Genomic DNA, 11,173 nt, shown 5'->3' with positions numbered 1-11,173 from the left:
CTTGTGACACTGAAGTACAAATCTGTATAACCATGTAAACAGATGAAGTAGGGAAGAAATGTAGAAGCCCTATAAAGTGTCTAACCTCACATTCTTTGTTAGAACCATTAGTGATGTAAAGCACTTTACGTACACTTACCTAAATAAATGTAGCTCTTAAGGTAGGGTGGGAAGGGAAGAAATAATAACTTGTCATAGTTTTAGGTACCCTTTTTAGCAGCTGCAAAGTGGGGAAGTTAACTTTTCAATTAATACTTTGAGCTCATAAAAAATTTTAATCCATGTTCCTAAATGAGAAGCTTTCTGACAAGTACCAAACATAAAGCTACTAAAGCTTCTACAAATCCTTCATAGCAAGTCATTGGTTCCTCACACTGGGAGAATCTCAGTGCCATTACATTAGGCAGACACTGGCAATTGCTTTTTTTTTTTTTTTTTTTAAGTAAAAAGCACCTCTGTTACTCATTTTGCTTTCCTAAGAGGTTTTCTTTTAAGAGTTCCTGGTAGTTAGAGAGGCTGAAATGATCACAAAGCCATAGCATGCATGTTTGTATAAAATACATTTACGTGGCTTAATTGCTGTGTATCAAATGTAACAGAGCTTCCTTGTTAAAACTGTAGAATTCCGACTCCTAAAACTAACCTGCAAGCTCAGTCATCATGTTGGGGAAGGAGTCCAGCTGCTAAAACCCACTGTCCCCACTCCCATATGCTCCGGAGGCATCTCTTCCTTGTGCTGAAGTGCTGTTAGTGGAAATTGCTAATGATTTTTCGGCTCCAAAAAACATGGACTGGACAGCAGAGACTGCTGGGGAAAAAAAAGCAGAGCTGGAAAGAGGGTGGATAGTTCGGATTTAATGATGTTTTGATCACATTCTACCATCTCAGTCATGTAAAAACCTGCCCCATTCTTCAAAGTAAAATTCAGTAATCTGTCAGCCAACCCTAATTAGCTTTCATACTTTAAATAATCTATCTACTCCTTTTTCTGTGTCTGCACCTAAACAGTAGCGACAGAGATATTTAATGAATGATTTTTGGTTTATCTCTGAATATTTCTGGCCAAGGAGTAATCCTGCTTTCAAACCTAAAAATCTCTCTCTCATTGATTCCAAATGAATACAGATTGCAATTACACCATCAGACTAATTTTCCCAGTGCTTCTAAAGTATCTTTTTACTGGGGTGGGTTGCCGTGTTCTGTGGTAGTGCTATGGCATGATGGGAAGAGACCCAGCGAATTAAGCTGCTGAAGGGTCAAAATTGTACCTTTTTTTGCTATTGCAGTTTGAAAGTCCTTCTTGGCAGTGATGAATGTAGTTATTCAAGAATATAAGTACCATTTTTCCTTGAGTTTTTCTGAAATACCTAACTGATCGATTTATAAAGAAGTTTCAGTGAGCTCTAAATAATGCTTAATGCTAGAGCTGTTCAAAGTCCCAATCAACGTTTGACGGCATCGGCTTTTTACTGATAAATTCAGTTCTGTTTGCACAGCAGCAAAAGACCTACTGGGGCAGCGACGGGTGGTGTGTCCTGGAAAAATGAAATTTAAGACCACTGTTCCCACTGCCTACCATTGTCAGGAGAGGGTGGAAGCTCTTGCTTCTCCTTTGGCAAACCAATTCCTTGCTTACAAAATGTTCTTTATAAAAACTCAGGCTCTGTAAAACTGGGAAGAAATACCTGTTCTGACAAGGAGTAAAACTAGCAATCCTCTGTAAAACAAGCTGGATAGCCTACCAGACCTCAGTTATCGAGCAGAGACCTAGGAAGAAGTGAACTGCGTGCCACACACTGACAATAAGCGGTCGCGTCCGACCCCAGTTTCATAGCTGACTGCATGACTGATGGGACCTGTCACTTGAGACTGACTGCAGGTACAGAAGTGTACTTCAGGAAGAAAACAAGATCTCAAAATACACAGGGAAGGGGTGGGGGGGAGCAGCAGCCATCAATCTAAATCGGCATTCTTCCCAAACCTTGAGCAATTTAAAAAGAAAATAAATCATTACTTCATCATGTACGACCATCCTTACATCTGCCAAGTTAGATGCTGCTCTGCGGCAGCTGGTACCAAACCATCCCCCGGAAGGGCTCTTGCTTCTTTCTACGGGCAGCAGCCGAACTGGGTGCAGGGCGTGCTGGGGAGGGGTGGTTGTTGCCTGCTGACGTGTGCCTCCTAAACACCGTTCTGCTGCTGAAGGACCCGAGTCGGTGCAAACCAGCTCGTGGCAAGGGCCCCTCTTTTCCCTCCTGCACGTTAATGTTTGTACAGCAGCAAATAAGCCCCGGCCTCATCCCTGACCGAGCGCTGGTTCCGGAGAGCTCTCCCGAGGGTGCCATCTCTCTAATGGCCATTAAGTGTCTACGAAAGACGTAAAGCTGTGATATAAAGGGAAAATCCTTCTACGCTAAATGGTGAGCAAATGTTTATCTAGCCTATTAAGTGACGTCCAGCAGACTTATTGGTGTCAAAGCTTTGCCCATGAAAATAGTCTTTCATATTACCGATAAAAATAGTTCTGTTGAAAGAATCACTGCACCACACACAACAGCTGCTGCTGAAGGATCTTCAAAAAAACGTAGAAATACCTATTCGGCACAAAGCTGCCCCTCGAAAGGGGAACGCACATGCGGCAAGGAACATTCCCACCAAATAAGCTTGGTTATTAATATTAAATGTGAAAGAACAAACTGTTATTTTAATTCTTTTCTTCCTACTTTCCACAAAGGTTGCACTTAATGCATTAATCTTATAAAGGGAAGTTTTTACGACCGATTGCCTACACACTATGAGAAGTTTCTCCATCCATTACTTGCAGGGAAACGGGCCCTGCTGTGTAGGAAAATATTTGTTACATCTTATCAGGGTGACACATAATCTAACAACAATTACAGCAAGCCCATATTTTGTACTATTTCGGTTTCAACGTGAAAAATAGTTCTAATATTAAACCTGGGTTGGGTGGGGGTTATAGTGACCAGTTGAATATTATAAGTTGTGATTTTCTTTCGACATGGAGCGGTGCCACACTCCTGCTCTGAGACAGTGGATACAGATAAATCCAGTGTCTGTGCCTCCTCAGCCCATGCCGCGGTGTGGTAGTACCCGAGAGGTGACTTCCCCCCCTTTATACATCCTGAGGGCAGAAAGTGCTGCATCTTAGTTGTCGTGTGGCCAAAAGCATCTGAAACGCCATTAACCTTTATGAGAAAAACGGGAGACATTCTGAAAACGGACCCAGCTAGGAGACCACTGATGTCAGGAAAACTCAAGGCTACTCACATCCTGAAAACATTCCATCTCAAAAATTGGTCCAGATGCTCTCAACGGAAAAAAGTTGTGATTCCCTTCTTGCATTGGCCTTTACTGTTTGAAACTGGGGTACCAATGAAGAGCAGCACTGGGTCGTGCGCAGCAGCTTACAGCAGGGTAAGGGCCTTGCTGGGGGACAGCAGGCACGAGGCAAGCTTAGAACCTTGGGATTAGGGATGCAGGGCAGCCAGAGGACGTGTGGGTGTTATGCCAGTGAGCTGTTTTACACCCTGCATCCTCAGCACCGAAGCCAGGCCAACAAAATGCTTGTTCAGGAGACCCTTCCTCTGTGCTGATGCCTGCACACACGCTTGGAGCATGAGATCCCTCAGCATTCCTCAGGGTGGGAAACACTCCAGAGGAGTGAAGATGATGATGCCTTTTGCTCGTTTTGGCAGCAGATACCCTGGTAATCAAGAGTCATTACCAGCAGGAATTTATTTTAAACTCCACTATCCTTGTCCAGCCTCAGAGCACCCAGAAGCAAACAGGAGCTTTTCCTGCCTAACATTTCAGTACCTTTAAAAGGAAGAAATGCAAGTGCCCAGCTCCGTGTCAGTTGTGGGAGCTGCGTATAGATACGCTTTGGACTCCTGGTTCACCATCAGTATCTCCTATGCTGATTTATAGCCTTGGAGCCTGTGCATCAGTGTACATATTTTAATTGTGCACGTCCAAGCAAGTCATTAACAGCAGGCAGAGACAGCACTGATACCCTGGAAGTGGGCAAGGTTGCAACCGCAGAATTTATTTAATGGCAAGATGGTGATAAAGTGAGCAGGCCAGGGAAAGAGCAGACTTATTTTCCTTTAAACAATAAAAATTAAGAACCAATTTATTTTTATTACAAACAACAATTTAAACAACCTTCACTTGGTTTTTTTTGGGGGGTGCCAATTAAAGATTTCCAAAGAGGAGAGGACCTAACACTGCTCACTTGACCTTGTAGACGCTGTTGGGTCCCAGCCCCCATTCCCAGCCCCCATCCCAAACCAGGCACCAGCCCCTGGCTCTGCTGCTGCCCCTCTCCACTGGCTGACAGCACCGTGACAGTTTTCCGATGTAAAACCAGGCAAACAAGGAGAAAGAGAAGAGACTTGAATACATTTCAGATCAGAAGCCAGGGAGAGGAAGGAGTGCAGGGATGGCAAGGAAGCGAAGAGCAGCTCGCACCTGCCTCAACACCTGCAGCTGATGCTTTTTCTTTCTTTCCCAAAGAAAGAAAACTCACATTCCCGAGTCTACAACGAAAAGCAGGAAAAGGCACAACCTGAGATTTTGATGCCCGCTCACCACGGCCTCGATCCCACCGCCCCGCACGGATCCTGTCTCCCGTGGGAGAGCGGGAGCTGCAGGGGCCGTTGGAGGCAGGTGGGGTAACACGTCCGTGCCTCCGTTCCCAGGCCAAGCGCGGGCAGCACCGCAGAGAGCCAGCGAGGCTGCGCCCCTCGCCCCGGGATAACGGGATAATGGGGGCGCAGAGCGAGGCAGAGCTGCTCATGGCCAGCCCGGGGCGGCTGCTGGGGCCAGCAGGGGGAGGGGGCAGCCCCGTGCCCACCACAGCAAAGGCCACTTACTGGTTAAGGACCTTTGCCAAGCAACCCTCAGCAAGGACGAAAGGAGCATCCCCACCATTCCCTGGTTCCCTAGACCCGGGCACTGTCCTTGCAGCTGCCAGTTCCCCACGACACTGGACTCCAGCCCCACCAAGCTCTGCCTGACAGGGCGCTCAGCACGCCTGTGGCTGTAACAGTCCTTTTCTGGGTCGGTTATTCATCCCCTTGGCGCCTGGCTCGCTGCTTTCTGACCTGAGCTATTGTACCTCCTCACAGGCAGTGGTGGTACCTAGCAGGTACCAAGCACAGCAGTGGTGCAGATAACAAAACCTCATCTTACTTCCAACGAAATCTGTGGCTTCCCAGGGAGCCCGATTGAACCCACCGCTGCCCTCAAGAACAGCGAGACCAGCGTCGCCAGATCACAAAGCACTCCAGACTCGCTCACAAAAGTGAAGACATCGCCCAAGGGCGACAGCAACCACACATGAAACCACAACATGTAATTACGAGCCCCCAGGCTGGCGTACGGTGCCACGGCAGGTGCTGCTCCACATCTCGTAGCTGCCAACCCCCTGCAGATGCTGGGGAGGCTGGGTGGCACGTGCCTCACCTCACGACCTACATTCAGGCAACTGAATTGATTCCCAGAGCATTGTAACAAAGATGATGCATATGAGAAGAGATTTTTAAAACTGCCTAGGAACTTTGTTCCTGGTCCAGAACGGATGTCTGCCAAGCACATGCTATTTCCTTGGTTTGTTTCCTGGTTATGGCTGGAGGTCCCAGACGGGGCCATGGCTCTGTTGCCCGGGATGCTGTGTGCCCCCACAGCAAGGGGTGATTTCTGTCCTGGAAAGCTTCCAATCTTTACAGTGAAGATGGGCAGTATATTGGTGTCAAATGCAGCTCTTAGCAGGGGACATTCCTGAGGACTGGCCATCCCACCTCCTGAAATGGACCTTCTGAGATCAGAAAATACACTGCACTCTTTGGGGGAAGGAAAAAAACAATACTTTGTAGGTTGAAGTACCTTTTTAAAACAAACCTGTGGTTTCCATGATCTGGTGTCATGCTGACTTTTGCAATAGGCTCCTGGTTCTGACCTCCACTGACCATGGCATGCAGACTGCAAGGAGGTGTGGGAGGTGCTGCTGAGCTACTTCCAGTGAAAGCTTGGAAGGGTCTGTGCTGACCTTTGCTGGGGAGGGAAAGTAGGCGAGAGCTCTGGCCAGCTGACGTGTTTCAGATTAGGCCAGGAAAAAAGAAAAATCAACCATAGTGAAATTATTTCCCGTTGTCTCAGAGGGAATTACTGCTCCTCTCCAGCACGGAGCGAGCACGGGTGGGATCAAGAACACCCCACGGGGTAACTGTGAACGCAGCAGTCATAGTAACATGCTGTGCACAGTTCAGCTCCTGCCACGTCAAGAGCCAGAGAGGAGCAGAGGCGATCACTCCAGGGTCTCTCAGCCCTACCAATGTCCAGGAGATATGGCAGGGCTCAAGGACTCTGCTTGCTGCCGAGGAGCAGAGGAAGAACACTCACCATGGCATGGCAAGGGCGGCGGTTGGCTTGCTATCCTGTGACCTTCAGTGCATGCTTTAAGAAGTTATGAGCCAGAAGAAGAATATTGTCTAGTGGTAAGAGCAGGAGACCAAAGACTGAGTCATTTCTACACTGCAAATTCAACTATGTTGAGTAGTTTCCCCATTTCATTAAGGTGTTTGCAGACAGGACCAAGTTATTGATAATCATCTTAGTGGAATGGTGCTACAGCAGCCAGATCGTAACCTGATTTCTTTAATGCGATTAAGGGACAATTTGATCCCATCTGCAAAAGCAATCAAAATACTGCAACATATCTGTGCTCTGCCATAACTATAAATATGATGCAAATATGACCTCATCTCTCATTTAAATGCATCTTGCCCAAGGTAACAACCTCTCTGGTTAGATTTCATGCAGTGTCTAGTTCTTTGGTGCAATACTTTAGAGTTAGCAAGAGATTAACGCATGTCAAGAAAGCACTTTGAAACCTGCTTTGTTTTATAATTCACCAGGTTTCCATTACGAATGGAGCTCTGGCTCCACTTACATTCTTGCAAACCTGCACTGACTGCAGTGAGGCTACTGGGGATCTAGACTAGGAGGATGGATTTCGTGTAATGTCATTTTGCACATTTTTAGCTGAGGCCATTGGTTGTGGCTGTGCCTCCTACACTCTGTACCTGCCCAAGTATTGCAATACAACATTAAATAACAGCTTCTCAGCGTGCAGGTTGCACTGTGTGTTTTGCATATCGGTATCATCACGTACCCTAGGACTGTAGTTTTGAGACTCATTCATAAAGGAGATGGGGCACCGTTTCCCCAACAGCACTTAGGACGCTGATGCAGGATTCCCTAACAGACCTGGGGTTTTAGCTCCGAAAGCTTTTTGTTCCGGCCAAGCCCAGAGAGTAACGTCAGCACGATAACTGTCTGCACTGGAAAAGAACCCGCTTCCCAGGGTCCCATCGATTTGGATGCAATCACCTGGCAGAGGTTTGCTGCCGGTTCTGCATCTCCCACCTCGCGAGCCCCTGTAGATGCAGTAACTCTGGAGATACAGCTGACTAGTCATGATAAGCTCTGAAAGCGTGAAGCCAAGCCTGTGTTGCACGTACCGTACATCCTTCCACTGGAGAAGTAACGGCTGAAATGAATTCAGAAGTCATGTCCTGGTATCTCAAGGCCCAACTCTATCCCTGATTTGCACTGCAATCTTCTATGAGTCATTCTCTTAGGTAACACTTTTCCAGCATCCATTACTTTGGGCACTTAAGTTTCAGAGATCACAGGCACATGAGAATTAAAAACGCACAGTACCTCTGCAAAACCCAAGCTTCAGATGAACGGATGGTCTCATGCTAAGGTTGATAGCATTAGTGGAAATTCAGGAATGTAGGTGTTGGGATCACGTTCTCCCAAACCACCTCCGTATCTAGAAGGAGCCCAAGTCTCAGTGAAGCTCAGGCTTTGGTTGTTCGGTTTTCAAAATCACCTCAGGCATTTGAGTTAGAGGTCCCTGTTCTTACAGCTCCAGACCATGCAGACACCAGCCTACAGAAAACGTTACCAGGCAAAGGCACTATTTCCTCATTTTAGCACCAGCAAACTGAATCTGTATCATCTTTAGAGAGAAGTGTTCTCCAAAGCTCCCTGATGGACAGACCAAGCCAAGCGTCCAGGACCTGTTTCCTCTTCTGTGTGTTCTTGCTAAGGAGGTCCGCACGGAGACCAGAGCTCTGCTTCCCTGCACGAGCTGTGCTTACCCACTCTGGATTCAACTTTTCTGTATGGATGAGGGAAATGCTCCTCAAGGACTGTTTTCACCACCACCTATTACCAACGTTTACGCCAGCCATATGGTTCACGCACCCACCAACTACTGTCTGCAGGCATTACCTGCGTTCATGGAGAAGGCAGAGAGTAATCACCACCCAATTTTTGGAAACCATATAGAACAAAGTACTTCTTTTGGAGATGCTGCCTAACCCTCCCTGCTTTCATACTGATCCTCTGGGATTTGAGAGGATGGATCGCAGAGGCAGCACCCCCAGCTTTTACAGACAAACCTGTTTGATCCAGATCTGCATATAATGCCCACTTTTATTAGGATAAAAACAAAAACAGATGCAGATTAGCAAATTGGTTGTAGGTACAAGAGAGTGAATACCCAGAATGAAAGAACTGACTGCCAAATGCTAATGCTAAAGAATTCAAGCCCAAGGGCTTTGTCCCAGGGAGGGACTGACAACCACCAACAGAGCAGAGCCAGCAGCCTGGAAAGCTACTAAAAACCACAGGAGATAACTGCGTCTGAAGACATCGCTCTTATCCCTTAAATTAAAATAGGCATGTTCCTTAAATACAACAAACACGAGCCCCCTCCATGCCTCCCGCAGATGTACATGCCTGCTGCTCTCCCCAGCCTGCCGGCACGGGGCTGCTGGCCTCTCTTTTACGCCAGGGGTGGAACTCACCCCCCACAGTCTTCCCCAGTGGATCCCACACAGGCACCATTGCTCGAGGGGTGGACGGGTGCGTGCAGTGCTGGGTGACTGTGACAGGAGCTCCTTGACATCCGTCACCGTGATGCAGGGCAAGGTGTCGGTGCACCCCTGGGCAGCAGCTCCGGGCAGCACAGCGCTGCAACTCGGTCCATAGCTCAGGGCTTTGGGGAGGCTTTGGGCCACACACAAGCATCTTGCATGCAGGAGGAGCCATAAGAGCGTGGTGGGACAGGGGCCAGCCTGGAGACAAAGGGCACCATGCCCTGGAAGGCAAAACTCCTTTGGGGAAACAGCAGCTTCTGCACAGCCATGCTAAGGATGGGGTTGGGTCTGGCTGGGATCCAAAGGATGGAGTCCCAGTTACCCAGAGCAGGACACAAGTAGGTCCCCGCTGCAGGGAAACTCACAGGACTTGCAATCACATATTTCTTTCTCCAGGCAGCAGAGGCAAAAAGAGATCCCTGTCCAGCGTAAATCCATTGCACACCAGAGTCGTGTTGGTTTACACCAAGGACTCCCTGCGCACAGGGCTACTCCCCAGCCCCTCTTATCACAACCAGCTCCGGTGGGCAGGAGGACGGTGGCTTTCAAAGCTGCTCCTCTCCAAGGGTGGGCAAAGGATCCCTCTCCCCCCGCTGGGGGTGATCCGAGGTGCCGCAGGCCAGGGAACACGACAGGAGCTTCAAACCCGACACTGGCTCCCTGCCGGAGGCACGGGCGCGTCGAGTCGCCGGCATCACCTCCAGCTTCACTTTTTGATTAATGTTCTTCCAAACTTTCCTTGGCTCCCCGCACTCCTACTTTCTGTCACCCTTCTCATTACAGATGTATCTTTGCATCGAGGCAAGCGGGAGGAAAAATTGTTCTTTCAGGGTGACAGCTGAGCGAGGGCTATATTATTAAAGGTACCAATCATAGGTGCCGAGCTATCATCGCACGATGAATGCACTTGTCAGGAGCCCGCGGCGGCCGGGGGGAGGGAGGGAGCGAGGTGGCGGGACGGCAGCACTCGCTTCCTCGCTCCTCTCCTCCCACCCCCCGCTCTCCCTCTCCTTTAATGTTGGCCACCTCCGCTCGCCTGAACTTGGACCTTCAGCGGCGACAATTTCTCTGGCCTCGACAGCACGATTAATTTCTCCTGCCCTCGGCGGGGCCTCCGAGTGCGGTGGAAGTCCAGCTGGCCTGCTGCTGATAAGATGTACCTTTTGATTTGTTTTGTCTTTGATTGCCTTTTCTGTCACCTACAATGGCTGGCCGCCTGGAGACCTCCACATCGCCTGACTGACGGATCTATTTATCTATAGGCTGCTCCCCGGCTTCTCCTCCCCCTCGCTCCCCTCCTCCCCCAAACCACCACCTTGTACCGCTGAAGTCCCAGTCTAATAGAAGCCGTGAAGGCTCATCCACCATAAAATACATCTGCCATCCTCCTTCTCTCCAAGATAAAAGCCTGTCAGTGTTACTTTCCAATTCCAGGCAGCTTGATTAATGGTGAAAAGCCACTGCAAGATCGACTTCTGGTTTTTACAAGCGCTGTCAGCCGGCCCAGGGTTATGCGAAACACACACTCGTAGAAAACAAAACAAAATGAGAAAAGGTTGGGTGGGGAGGGAGGAGAGGGATGGGGAGGAGGGGGCGAGGGTAACCAAATCATATTAGGCTCAGGACTAAATAAAATAGGAACCTGGAGCCATCAAATACCTGTCAGCTGGGTGCAGAAATACGCTCCGCAGCTCATTGTACCAAGGCAAATTATGGCAATAATAAATCATTGTTGAAGGAAGATTGTTGATAATTTTTTTTTTCTTTTTTTTTGGATGGTGGCATTCAATAGGGGCGCTGGGACACCTGCCACTGGGCTTGGAGCGAGAGCCGGAGCAGGTTATTAGCCTGTCACTCAGCCCTCCTCCCCCACCCTGCAGGGATCGCAGGCAGTGGGGCTAGAATAAAAAGTCTGGAAAGAGAGATATTAAAACAAAAAAAATTAATTAATTAAATAGCAGAAATATTCCTACAGGAAAAAAAAAAAAAGGGGAAGGGGGGGGGGGTCAAAAGAATTACAGTGCTCTTTGCAATGCTCATTTTTGATAAAGAATATTTTCACAGTGGCCCAGCCTAGTGGTGCTTCAGCTGCTCCTTCTGCTGCTGAGAGGCAGCCATCTCGGGGGGGGGGGGAACACGACTGGCCAACGGAGTAGAGAAACGCCACACACCCTGGAAAAGTCTGGAAAAATATACAG

Source organism: Falco peregrinus, chromosome 5, assembly GCF_023634155.1.
Source record: "Falco peregrinus isolate bFalPer1 chromosome 5, bFalPer1.pri, whole genome shotgun sequence".
Classification (NCBI taxonomy): Eukaryota; Metazoa; Chordata; class Aves; order Falconiformes; family Falconidae; genus Falco; species Falco peregrinus.
The sequence above is the reverse complement of the archived record's forward strand: the minus strand, read 5'-3'. Positions refer to the sequence as shown.